General features: G+C 48.2%; 1 long non-coding RNA gene across 1 annotated transcript; it reads left to right on the forward strand.

Moving 5' to 3' along the window:
- The first annotated feature begins 235 nt into the window (after window positions 1-235).
- On the forward strand, window positions 236-5,094 carry LOC140905919 (uncharacterized). The gene is made up of 3 exons (XR_012156982.1): window positions 236-344; window positions 1,797-1,857; window positions 4,876-5,094. It is a non-coding gene; the product is annotated as an uncharacterized LOC140905919 (long non-coding RNA).
- The last annotated feature ends 8,995 nt before the right edge of the window (window positions 5,095-14,089 follow it).

Below are 14,089 nucleotides of genomic sequence, written 5' to 3' on the forward strand. Positions count from 1 at the left end.
ACTCTCTCAGGGCGAGCCCCCTCCCCCAGCTTTCCCCCCGGTCCCGCTGCGCTCCGCCCCGCTGGTTACGGACAAACGCTGCCGCGTGCTGCTGTGCGCCTCCTCTTCGCCCCGGGGCGGAGCTGGGCGGTGCCCGCAGGCAGGGAGGGGCGGGGGCGGAGTCAGTGCCGGGCCGGTGGCGCACGCGCAGAAATGCGTCCGCCGGCGCGTGGCGGGTTTTTGCAGCGTCAGCGCTTGTCGAAGCTCGGTCACAGTTTCTCTTCTTGACGTAGCGCGCGGTCGGCGCTGGGGCGGGGTCCGGGATGCGGCGCCGGCTGGGAGCGGAGGCGCCATGGGGAGCGCAGGTGAGAGCGGCGGCGGGCCAGGGGCGCTGGAGGGTGAGGGAGAGAGCGCAGGGCAAAGAGGCGGGAAGGCGCCCGTCCCTCCCTTCCCGTGGCCTCCCCGTACTCCTCAGCCACTCCCGCCCCCACACAGACACCTCCCCCGCCTTCCACCACCCCTGTCGCGCTCGCTCCCTCCTGCTGCCCGGCCCCCCGACCCCCTGCCCGGTGCTGCTGCGTAATCCATGCACTGACACCCTGCGCTATTCAGGGGCCGCTGTCCCCACCCAGACCTCCCTCCCTCCCTCCCGTGTCCTTCCCCTGTGCTCCTCAATTACCCCGTGCACCCCACCCCCCCGATTTTCTCAGTTACTGCTTTCCTCTACCCCCACACCTTGTCCTGAATCACCCAGTGCTCTTGCCCCCTGCCCCCGCACCTTGTCTTCAGTCACCTTGTCCCCACATGCTGTTCTCCTGTCCCTACACCCCATTTTCAGTTACCTGCCTTGAAAACCACACCGTCACCTACACCCTGTCTTCCTCAGAAATCCCCAAATGCCTTGTTCTTAGTCCCTGGGGACAGATAGCTCAGTGGTTTGAGCATTGGCCTGCTAAACCCAGGGATGTGAGCTCAATCCTTGAGGGAGCCATTTAGGGATCTGAGGCAAAAATTGGGGATTGGTCCTGCTTTGGACTAGATGACCTCCTGAGGTCCCTTTGAACCCTGATATTTTATGATCTCTTAGCCTTCACACTTTATCCTCAATCGCCCCTTCCTCCTGCCCACTCAACTACCTTGTCCTTCTGTCTCTTCAGTTACACCCCATCACCTTCCTGCACACTTCCCCCTGCTTCCCAGTCACATCCCTTCACTCTGCTACACCTTTCTATTCACTCCCTCCTATTCTTCAGGAGTGTAGAGAACACAAGTGATGAGGTCTGTGAGTTACAGTGAAGCAAGTCCATGGAAGACTTTAAGGGGAACAGTTTAGAGGTGACCCTGAAATAAATGGGGAGTCAGGGGACTTGTTTGACAATCTGCATGTGGAAATAGTTGGCAAATCCCAGTTTGTGATTAGATTCTTAGAGCTCAGTTAAACCCAGGGGTTGACTCTACCTTTTCCATGCTTAATGTATATCTTCCTGGAGTCCCTGACATGAATAAAGTTAAAGGCAAAAACCCTTTGTAATGTAAACGTACTATGCAGACAACAGATACCATTATGATATAAACCACATGCATACCTCTAGAAAGCCAGAATCAGAGCCGTGATCTTTTAGCTCTAAAACCAAAGGCCCCTATTCCTTGTCCTAAAGAAGCCATGCTTTAGTTGGCAATAGTATTATGGGTCCCTTGGTGTCTTTGGAAGCCATCTATTGCCCAGTCACACACACACAAAGCTGAAACATTATTCCCTGGCTGTCATCTTGTGGACATTTTGACTATCACTTAATCTTGTGCTATTCCATTTACAGGGAGATGGAGCTTGTTCTTCTGCTGTGTTGGCCCTCCACAGGACAATGAATCTGTTCTAAGGTAAGCCATATTTTTGCTTCTAAAGAATTTGCCACTTTTGTATGTAAGACACTATGTGGGTAGCAGACAGACAGGATGCAGTAATGAAGATGGAGAGTTTGTAGTCTAAAGCAATGAGGTGATAAAATACAGGTCAATACAAAATATAAGCACAAGATGTCATATGGTCACTATAAAAGCTACGATTTAATCCTGGGTATTTTTAGTAAAAAGTCATGGACAGGTTATGGACAATAAACAAAAATTCACAGCCCGTTACCTGTCCTTGATTTATACTATAAATACTCTTGTCGGGGGCTGCTACTGGGAAGGGGGGTGTCCGGGGCAAGCAGCACCAACGGTTCCCGGGGTCAGCTGCACTGGCTGCTGCTCAGGCGGTCCCCAGGCCAGCTTCCCAGGGCTGTCCAAGCAGCAGTGAGTGCGGCTGGCTGCAGAGCTGCTCCAGCAGTGGCCGGTGTCGCTGTCCCTGGGGCCACCTGAGCAGCTGGCCCCGGGATCAGCCACACTGGCCGCTGCAGAAGTCACAGAGGTAGTGGAAAGTCACGGAATCCGTGATTTCCACAACCTCCATGACATACACGGAGCCCTACTCATTATAACTGGAATTAATTTTCAGCGTAGGGGACAGGTAGAAAAAAGCATATTTAGGTAGAGAGAAAAGAAGAGTAGGAATGGATATAAGAGTTGATATAGGCTGGTGTGGAGTTATGGAGAATTTTGAAAGTGAGGATGATAACTTTGGAAAGCTATACTGTGGATTTATGGGGGTCTGCAAGCCTAACCCCATCAATTCAGTGCACCCTGAAAATCCTAAAACCAAGACTGCCAAAAATGAATACTGTTTGGTTGTGAATGTTTTTATGTAATTTCATAGGCGTCGAAAAAAAAATAGTGGCTGCTCAGCACCCATCTGTGGGCCAGGATCAGCTGTTGAGCAGCCTGTAGGAGGCGCTGTGGGGAGGGGGAGGAGTTGGGAGGCAGGAAGAGGTGTGGGGAGGGGACGGGAAGAGGTGAGTCAGGGCTGGGCGATGTCAGAGGGGACTTCCCCAGATGCCGGGGAGTGGAAGGGGTAGGACTAGCTCCTTCCGTCCGCTGGGATGCTGCTCTGCAGTGTGGCGGCTGGCAGCTGCCTGAAAGAGCCTGGCTGGGGAGGCAGCTTCCGTTCCCCCACCTGAGCTTGGCTTCTGGGGACCAGGGGCAAGTGAGCCAGAGCTCCCCTTCCCCCCCGGCACATTTTCAGCTCATTCAGTCATGGTCCTCAGCAGCTGAGCCCAGGCAGGGAGTGGAAGCCACCTCCACAGTCAGGCTCTTTCGGGCAGCTGCTGGGCTGCAGAGCAGTGACCTGGAGGGGCCGACATTAGAAGCGGCTCCCTCCCGCTCCCCACCTGGGCTGTCTCCCTCCAGGGAGAGCAGAGGAATGTGCTGGGGGGGAGGGGAAGGTCAGGCACAGTGGGAGGACAGAGCCCCCCCCCCAGTAATGTGCGGTGGGGAGAGCGTGGTGGCCCTGGGCTGGGCGTGGGGGCAGAGGTGTTGGCTGGGCAGGGACATATGATCTCCAATTTAGATCATGCCCCCCTAGTATGGGGAGGCACCAGTTGTTGATAGGGTACCCTCAGGGGAGGGGGTGGAACAGGGGCAAGAAGAGATGGGGCAAGGGTGGGGCTTTGGGGGAAGGAGTGGAGTGATGGCGGGGCCTGGGACAGAGCAGGGATCGAGCTCCCCTCCCCGGGAAATCAGGCAGTTGGCGCCTATGTGTAATTTGTCAGTTTGTAAAGTGTTTTGAAGATTAGAAGCTTTATAAAGTGCTAAATATTACATTACTGGGGTGGCCAAACCACAGCTTGTGAGCTGCATGTGGCTCTTTTACAGTTAAAGTGCATCTCGCAGAGCCCCACTGGCCTCCCCATTATCTGTCTACCAGACTAGGTGGGGGAAGCTCGGAATTTCTGCCCTGTGGTGGGGTAGTGAGACTAAGGGCTCTTTGCCAGAGGTTAGTGGTGCATGATGGGATGGGGGGTTACAGGTTAAAGGTTCACCCCCCAACAGCTTGAGTCATGTCCTCCCCCAGGCACACCTCCCCTCTTACCATCAGCAGTTCTCCCTGCAGCTCCACGCTGTTTGTAGCTGCCTCTCCCTCTGTCCTCAACTCCCAGCTTGCCAACTCTAGCAGCTGCCGTGCAAGGAGGGGGCTCGATGTGACCAAGCTGGGCCAGCAAATCCTGGCAAAAATCTGGGGGAGCATGTGACCCCATATGCCCCCCCATCCAGCAGGGAGGAGGGTCTCAGAGCTTCAGCCTTGGGGGGCATGCCTGCTAGGGCTCAGGGCTTCAGCAGGAGGCAGGCTGAAACCCGAGACCCCCCTCCCCAAAAGGCTAAAGCCCCGAGTCCTGACAGGTGTTTCCTGGGGGGGCTGAAGCCCTGAGCCCCGGCAGGCATGCCCCAGCTCTTGAACTTCTGAAAATTGTCATATGCGGCTCGGAGGGTCAATAAGTTTGGCTGCCCCTGTTATATTACTTTAGGCAGGGCTAGTAGATGATTCAAATGTCTGATTTCTTTTAAATGCTGCCTTTCATGTTATCGAAACTATGCAGTGCATAGTTTAACACTGGTTTCAGAGTAACAGCCGTGTTAGTCTGTATTCGCAAAAAGAAAAGGAGTACTTGTGGCACCTTAGAGACTCAAATAAATAAGTTTAACACTGGGCTATTAAAGAAGGAAATTCAGAAATGATTGTCTTTTGGAGGTTGCAAAATCTCACTGTGTGAATGCGGATTTTTATATTGGAGACCTAATTGCTTCATTTTACTCTTTTCTTGTTAATACTTATGTTGGGGTATTTTTCCATCAAGCCACATGCATAGCTCCAAAGAGCACTTTGTTAAGATGCTGTAGTTGGATATCTTAACTCCCAGCACCGTAAACGTGGTGTTTTCCAACTGCTATTAAGGCACCAGCCCTACCTCTGCTTTGGTAAAAGTTTGACATCTGCCAATCTCTTTCTTATATCTCATGTTGCAGATGTTGTTCAAACAAAGTTCATCCAGAGTGGGCTGCTGAATCGAAGAAGGAAGGTGAAGAATCAAACCAGGAAATCACATGGCCAGAAGGACCTGCTGCAGTGGGTGCTACCTTTAGCTATATATGTATTTTTAAATCAATTAAACTATGCCATGGTGTGTATTATTGGGCCATAATCATGGGTTGAGTGCACTGTGAGTAAGTAGCCTTGTGCCTTTAACCTACCCAGTGAATGTGACTATGGTAACAACATAAGTCTGAAGTGCCGTTTTTGGATGTTATGTCCCGTCCTGTGTAGATAGCCAATGTAGAAAAAGACTGGGATTTTCAAAGAAGCCTAAGGGAGTTAAGTGCCAAACTTCCATTGAATTTCAATGAGATTTGGGTGCCCAGTTCCTAAAACTCCTTTGAAAAAAATTCAGCCAAATCTGCTTTTCAGATCACTTCACAGAGCCAGATCCTGAGGTTTTACCAGTTCCTTACTCAGGGAACTTCCCATAGACTGAGGACTGGATCATTCTTTCCTGTGGTAAGAAGTTCAGGAGGAAGCTCATGGGGAGAAAATCTCTATGAGGATTCCTTCATAGTTGCTCTGTAATCTTTCTGTTGGGTTTCACCCCAACTCTGATGCAGCAGACTTGGCCACAGAGCCCATCGAGAAACGTGCAGAACCACGCTGGAGCTGCATTTCCAAGGACTCTCCTTGGCCACAGCAGTCCTAGTGATTTCCCTGGAAAGGATTCCTGATATGGAGTGGAATTTCCAGGAAAGGTAATAGAGCCCCAGTTTGTATTACCTTCTCCAGGTAAACTCTGCTGAGTACAAGAGTGAGGACAAAGTGCACACTCGTGTGGCTCACTAGTCCTCTGAAAGGCCGGATTAACCTTTTGTGGGCCTGGTCTAAACATATTTGTGGGCCCCCATGGGGCAATGGGACATGCCACGGGGATACAGTGGAGGGAGGTTGGTCCCCAGAGTGAGGGGCTGGACAGGGTAAATGGGGCATGGTGCATTGGGGGCAGTCCTGTTCCATCCAGCTGAGCATGAGGGCATTGTTTACAAACAAGCAGCTGCCAGACGAACATTGGCCCACACAGCTCTGCACTGGCATCTTGCCCCTTCCTCTTGGGGGTGGGACTGCACTGCCCAGCCCCGCCCCCCCGCAAGGGCTCCCTGTCCACAGACCCCCCCTGCCCGCCCAGCACCCTCCCCAGAGCCCCACCAGCACAACTACCCCCCCACAGAATCCCAGAGACTCAAAACACACAGCGCCCCAAAACACACATCTCCCTCACTGCTCAGCACCCCTCACATGCCCCCCAGAAAACTACTCTCCTGTGCTTTTCCCCCAGCAGCTGGGAGGTGACTCTATCCGCTGGGCTGAGCTGGCAGCGTGGCCGGTACCGGAGTGGGGTTCATTCTGGACCCTCCAGAGCAGTGTGATCAGCCAGGCCAAAGCAGGAGTGGGGCCTGTCTGGGCGAGGCTCCCGCAGGACCCAGTTGCCTGGTGGGGCTGGCCAAGCCCCCTGCGCTGCATCCCTCTCTTCCACTTGCCCCAGACCAGACCAGCCTGTGCACCAGGCCCAGGCAGCTCGGCCCTGGGGAGGTGGGTGAGGCCCCACAAGTGGCAGGCAGCAGACTGCTAGGCGCTGCACTGGGGAGCAGGGCAGACCCCTGGGACATGACTCCCAAGAGCCCACCCAGGGCAGAAACACCCACCAGCCCTGCACTGGCAGCCTTCATGGCAGAGCTTGGCTGCTGGGTGGCAAGCCCCCTACAGGCGAAGCAGGACCTGCTGGCTGGGAGCCACTTACGGAGCAAGGCCAAGTCACTGGACTGGCCCGCGTGAGGGGCCAGACCCGGTCATGTGGGTAGGTTAGACGGGTCCATAATGGGCCCCTTCCCAGTGTCGGCCCATCGCCATTGTAAACCCAATACTGGTCCTCTGTGAGGACCTGAGAAGGGAAAATTATGCAATGGAGACAGCTGAGCATCTGTTAATTCGGATCTCTCAATTTGTTCTTTTTTGTTTTAAGTGTCTATATTATGCTATGAAAAATAAATGCTTTTGAAATGTGAAGGGACATTTTAAAGAACTCCTTAAAATGTGTATACAAGGATAACACAATTGGTGTTTTTGTAATATGGCTCCCCTTCTTGATGTGATTTAATGCTATAAAATTGTCAGAAAACCTTCCAGCCCTCGTTCGTTGGCTAAGCCAGTCCTTTTAGTTTATAATGGGCTTCAGCAACCATGTAGTCTTCTCTCTTGGCTCAAAAGTCTTCTCAGTCCTTTATCAAGGGTTCCTCTTTGCAGTCCTCTGAGTTGTGGATTCTTATACAGCAAGGTAATGTGTCCTGAAGTCTCTGGAACAGGCCTTCTGTCTAGGAGCTCTGGAGAATTATCACTGCTCTCTTCCCAAACATCTGTTGGATTCACAATTTACAATGTGCTGGGGGGTTCTCGACCCCCAGATCTGCCCCAAGCCCTGCCCCCATTCCACCCCCACCTGTCTCCACCCACCCCCACCCCACCTCTTCCCGCCCCATTCCACCCCTCGCTCAAGTATGCCGCATCCTTGCTTCTCCCTCTTCCCCCCCAGAGCCTCCTGCGCGCTGTGAAACAGCTGACTGTGGTGGGCGTGGGGAGGGAGGGGGAGGTGCTGATTGGCTGGGCCTGCAAGTGGACAGGAGGCACCTGGGGGGAGGAAGAGGTGCTGATAGTGGGGCTGCCGGTGGGTGTTCAGCACCCACCATTTTTTCTCCATGGGTGCCTATGGTTGGATTGAACTTAGGCAGCCCTTATATTTCCCAACAGGCCTGGTTTCTAGTCACATCTCCTGTCTTGTGCACCCTGATGTCATTTCCTTCTCAGTGGGAGGATGGGCTAAACCTGGCACAGGTTAGGGTGTTCCTTAACCCTCTTAAAAGCTAAGAGAAAAGGAGAACTTGTGGCACCTTAGAGACTAACAAATTTAGTCTCTAAGGTGCTACAAGTCTTCCTTTTCTTTTTGCGGATACAGGCTACCACGGCTGCTCCTCTGAAAACTAAGCGTACCCTGTGACACAGCTTGAATAATAGACTGATATTACAAAATATATTAGGGCAACTCAGGCAAAAGTTTTTTCTTAAAGTATCTTTTTAAAACAAAAATAGGGAATGGGTTGGTGACAATATTGTTGACATTAGTAATCAGTTACGAACTATGAGGAGAAGTGGGATTTCTGAGGAAGGAATTGAGAGGAGGGAGAGTATAACTTGATGACAGTGTGGAAAATATACTAAGGCAGCAGTGAGATAGGCTTCTCTAGCAGGGAAAAAGGGTTTGGGTCAGTGATAATGGGCAGAGTTGTGGAAGGGCTTGAAGGAGAAACAGTTTACTAATTGGAATGAGGTCTATATTATCAAAGCTTTTTATGGTTCGGTATTGTTTGTTAAAACTGGAAGACACTGCTGTGTTACATTATATTATTATTCTCTATAATATTTAATTGTTAACAGAAATCAAGTCAATACAGAAAAATGAGTTAAAACTTGTTCCCTATACTACACCTACCATTGAATCTTCCTATGATTTTAGTCACGCATTCCTCTATACTTAGAAATGTCTCTCTCTCCTCTGAAATGGAACAAACAAGGGAAACCTGCTGACCCCCCCCCCCCACAGCCATCAAGTTCACAAAGTGAACAGCCTGAAAAATAAAGAAAATATTTTTTTCTAATCTCTTTTAGGTATATTTGTCTTTGGTGTTAACTTGAAAAACAATTCAGACAAATGTGATTTTTTTTTTTTAGGTGACTGTCTCTTTAGTTGAATTCATGTACTTAATTTATCATAGATGTACTGATGATGTATTTCTGATGGCTGTTGTAAAACTTCTCAGGGCAGGGACCCTATCTTGGTTGGTGGAAAAGAACCATGCACACAAGTCACATAATTAATAATGCATCACAGTCTAATTTTATATTTTAAAACTATATATATATCTGTATAATTTCTATATATTATCATGCCTTTGGCTATGACTCTCAGACCTCCAGTAGAACTACTATTTTTCCAAATGTCGTTTTAGATTGTGTTGCAGGAGTGCAGTTGAACAGCTTATGTGCAGTAGTAATTGTATGTAAGTGGAATGTATGCACAAAATATACTAGTTGCATCTAGTCTTGTTTCTGCCATTGTTCTGCATCTTTTTGTAAGGAGGGCCATAAGTGGTTCATTCTATGTCTGCTATATTAAGATTAGTCAGCAGATGTTCTGTACCAACCTGTGACGTTAGGTCATAACCACATCTTTGCCTCTGAGATATTCTTGGCCTTACTTGGCCTTACTCTTGCCGGGGGCAAGCTGTTGCCCACATAAAGTAGCAGCAGCTGAGTGAGCAGTCTGCCTAAGGGGAGTGTTACTTGGCTCATGATGAAGGTTTATACTGGGTACTGTGTTGAGACAGCAGTTTTCTTGGCTAAAGAGTATAATTTTAATTTTGGAGAGTAGATGGCCATAATTATGGTGAGTTTTTGTTCTTTATTACAGCACTATGAAAAAGCAGACAGACAAGTCAAGGAGGAAGTGGAGATTCAAGTGTCTGTTGCTCTGCTGTCTCTTCAGGAGGCGGAGGATCCTAAATTTCCAGTACATACTGAGGATCATGTGCAAACCCCAAATCTTGAAATACTAACAGTGGAGAAGGATCCTCTGTCCTCATTAAAAACTGAAGCCCAGGCACAAAATTCAAATCCTGACATACTGTGGGGGCAGGAGGAGGAGGAAGAAGAGGAGAAGAAAGAGCTGGTGGAAGAAGGGGAACTAGAATTTTTGTCTCTGTTACATTTTGAGATTCAGGAGCAATCTTCACATCTTGAAACATCAGTGGAAGAGCCTTTGACATTCTTAAAAACTGAGGCACTAGTGCAATCCTCAGATCTTGAAATACTAGGGCAACAGAAGCTTCCATCCCTACTGGATACTGAAACTGAGGTTCACATCTCAGATCTGGACATAAGAGATGCAGAGAAAACGTCACTCTTGATAGATACTGGGTTGAATGTACCAACAAAGAAGTGAGTAGAAAAAGCCTGACCTGCTATATAGATTTCTTGTTTTAGCAGATGAGCTTCCTCTGTATTTTTTTTAATCAGGTATTTGGAGTTTAATATATCTCTGGCCAATTTTGATGTTTCTGGTTGTGACATACTTTTACCATTTATCCAGCTATGTAGGAAAACATTTGTGAGCCATATATTCTGTTTTAAATTATTTAGGACCAATCCTTTATATAAAACCCTTCTGGCAGGTGGAGCCAGCAGCAACAAGGGCCAGGTTCAGTATCTAGGGGTTCCTTTTCAACAATACAACACAAAACCGGCTTGAGCCCCATCCAGTGACCTGGGACAATTACACACCACCCCTGGGCTCTTTTAAGAGGCAATACTTCCCCTCTTGCAAGCACAGAGTCTGAGTGTAGCAAAACCTTCTAATAAAAGGAGGGAATTAACTCAGCATTGATTTGGGCAAACACCGCAACTAGGGTTCAAAAACACAAACCATGAGCAAAAGACCCACCCCAAGTAAGTTGGGCAGTGTCCTTTTCCCCTCAGGGTCTTAAGTCCAGCAACCCAAAAGTCCCTTTAACGTGCCTGTCCCTTCTCTGTACCCCACTCACAGTTGCTGTCCTTGGCCAGTGCAGCCCCAGAGTTCAGAGGTTCATCTGCAGAGTTCACCTCCCACCCTGTGTGGAAGGCGGGGGTGGGGAATTAAGGAGGCACCTTACACGCTGCACTGCTCGGGCACTCGCTTGTTGCTCCAATGGCCGATTGCCACGCCTCTCTGCCAGCTGCCCGACTGACACTCACCAAGATGTCATCAGGGCCCCCCATACACACACTTAACACAGCTCTCAGTGATTTCGGCTGTTAGTGGGAGAGCCTCACTGCTGGTGCACACTGGGCAGTCTCTTGCAATAAAAACACTCTCCCAAAGTAAGTCTAATACCAAGGGCATGGCTACACTTGCAGTTTTAGAGCGCTGGGAGTTAAACCATCCTTCGGAGACCGCAGCAGGGAAAACGCTGCCGAGTGTTTACACACTCAGCTGGAAGCACACTGGCATGGCCACATTAGCAGCTCTTGCAACGCCACAAAGAGCAATGCATTGTGATAGCTATCCCAGCATACAAGTGGCTGCAACATGCTTTTCAAATGCAGGGCGTGGGGTGGAGTGTGACAGGGAGTGTGTTGTGTGTATGTGGGGGGAGAGAGAATGGGTTTTTAGGGGGGCTGAGAGTGTGTCAGCATGCTGTCTTGTGAGTTCAGACGGCAGCAGATCCCCCCCCCCCCGCCTCTCTCTTACTCACTCAAAGCAAGCAGCATTCCTCAGTAATGGTTCCTTTGTCCCGGAGCAGATAAGCAGCCAGCTGTCAGAAACGGAGCTTTGAAGGGCATATCCGCATTCATACAGTGAGTTCAAAACAATTACAAGATTAGCCACTTAAAGGGATTATGGGATGTTTCTGGAGTTCAATCAGAATGCAGTAATGCAACACCTCATTCACACTGGCGCCTCGGTCCTCCAGCGGGGCGCAGCAAACGTTATTCCACTTGCCGAGGTGGATACCAGCAGTGCTGTAGCCGCAGAGTTGGAGCACTCTACGTGCCTTGCCAGTGTGGATGGGTAGTCAGCTAGTGCGCCCGGGGCTCCTTTATTACGCTGTAACTCACAAGTGTAGCCAAGGCCTTAGACCTAGGTATCTGTGATTTAAGCTCTGCAGTGTGTAACAAGACTATCCAATGAGTCTAAATTTTATTATGCTGTGGAGAGAGGAAGGATCAAATGGTGTCTAGGACCCTTAAACAGGGCCCACACTATCAGGTACAAGTACCTGTCCCCACCCTCTCTCAACTCATTGGGCTTTGGAACCCATGTTCCCTGCCTAGCGAGTGCCATTCAGTTAAGGCTGAATCGCTTCATTGGGGTATGCCAGGTACAATTCTGCTACCCTCAGTTCACACAAAAAGGATAACAACCCTTTATTACTCCTGCCCCAATAACAAGGAGACTGGGGACCCAACACCAGCCAGAAGTGATCATTTGGGCAAGCAATCCCATCATGCTGAGCACCTAGGCAGGGTGAGTGTGTCCGTGCAATTGAGATCAGTTTGACGTCTTTTTCCACAGCTCACTGCTAGATGTTGGGGGAGAGCTCATTCAGACTCTGCTTACGTATATGTGGGCAGCCACACAAATACATTGTGACTAATGCTAGGATATGTGGTTCCCCCATCAAGACTCCATGTCCCTTTCATGGCTCTAGCACAACTATGGAAGTCCTGAAAGCTCTGTGCCAAAGAGACAGATTTAAAAATAATGATACCAAATTAGAACTGTTCTAATTAACATACTGAATTAATATTGTCATCTTGGACTGTGATCTTACTAGATCTAATAAGCTGGGTAGGGCTAGGTCTGTCCATGAATGGGAAGGCAGCGAGGAGAAGTCATGTTGTTAAATATGTGTCCTTGCAGCAGGAGCAGAAATCTATCTGGTCTCGTCAATCTTCTGGATATTCCAGGAGCGCGTGAAGAACCCTTGACTCAAAAGCAAATAGCAGGTAATGTAGAACCTCCTTGAGTCACTTCTTCAGCTCAGTCTTCAGGCATGTAAATTCGTGGTTTTAAAAATTGTTTTGCATTGGTGATTTAAAGGGGCTGTTACTAGTAGTAATGGAATGAAAATGAGCAAGTGTATCACCCATTGCTTTACAAATCAAAATAAAAGGCTTTTAAAATATTTTAAAATAAAATATAGAGTAAGAAAGGAATTGAGATATAGTCAAGAAAGGAAAGAAGTTTTAGTTTAAAGTGAGAAGGAGAATCAATTATGCAGATAGATGCAGGAGGGCAGGACCAGATGACTATAATGGAGAAGGCCCTTGCACCCTAAATAGATTTTTGGAAAGGGACAAAAAGGTGGCTGGTGCTAGATAGGCTGAAGAGAGTAGATAGAGACAATGTTAATAGTAGCCATTTGTTTCAGAAAGTACAGTACATAAACTTGTTGTTTCATTGCAGTGGACACACAAAAAATCTGACTAACTTGCTGTGCTTTACATATGTTTGCAGCATTCAAAGATGTCTTCAAGGTTTTCAGCAGCACAGAGGGTAGCATTAAGATGCGTGGCCTGAAGCTGATTTTGCACAGTGTGGGGATTAATGTAACCCATCAAGAAATCTGTGAGGCACTGAATCGTGCTGATATTGATGGTATGGTTTCAGAATAGCAATACGTATTTATTGGTGGAGCATGTGTGTGCATGGTTAGTATTGTGGACAACGTGGCAGAGCATGTGACTACAGGGGGTGTGCATGTGTCAGTGTGAGATACTTGGGATGGCATGGGTTTGTGCGTGTGAGAGTACAGATTGTAGATTGTAAGTCCCTTGAGGGGCAGGGACTGTCTTTTTGTTCTGTGATTGTACAAGGCACAATGGGGTCCTGGTCCATAACTAAGACTTCTAGGCACTACAGTCATTCAAATAATTAATAATAATAATAGGCCTGGTCTGGAGACATGCTGAGCACTTGTAAGGATCAGGCCCCATGTTTGCATATGTGATACTAAAACATAATCCCAAACTGAGTAGAACCCATTCTATATCTATTTAGCTTTAATTTTTCCTTTCCCCATGCTCTTTTTTCTATTTTTTCTGGAGTGTCTGCTGATATTATTTTCTCTGTTTATGGAATATCAGATTGGTTGTGTCTCTATAACTAGGCACCTGGTTAAATAATTTGATTTTTATTCGAATTAGAGATGCTAAAATCCATTGTAACGGTGGAAGAAAACTAAAATAAATCCATATTAATGTAGATGATGATATTTTCTAATTGATGGTTTTATTACTTTATATAGTCTATCGTGTCTTTTATTTTCTCCATGGCTGAACTGTCCTTTATCTGGCAGGTGATGGGCAGGTGAATTTCACAGACTTTGTAACCGTTCTGACAGATGACCAGCGCTTTGCTCAATTTATGGGTAAGAACTCTACAGTGAAAGAAAGGAAAAAATCTGATCCTTCTTCCTTTTTTCTACTGGCAAACCTCTCATTGATAATAGGAGAAGAATTGAGATTGTGGATTAGAGAAACTGATATTGATATAAAAGGAAATCTTCAGAGTAATATAAAGAATATTCTAAATACTAATAAGTCAGTAAT

This window comes from Lepidochelys kempii, chromosome 2 (genome assembly GCF_965140285.1).
Source record: "Lepidochelys kempii isolate rLepKem1 chromosome 2, rLepKem1.hap1, whole genome shotgun sequence".
Lineage (NCBI taxonomy): Eukaryota > Metazoa > Chordata > Testudines > Cheloniidae > Lepidochelys > Lepidochelys kempii.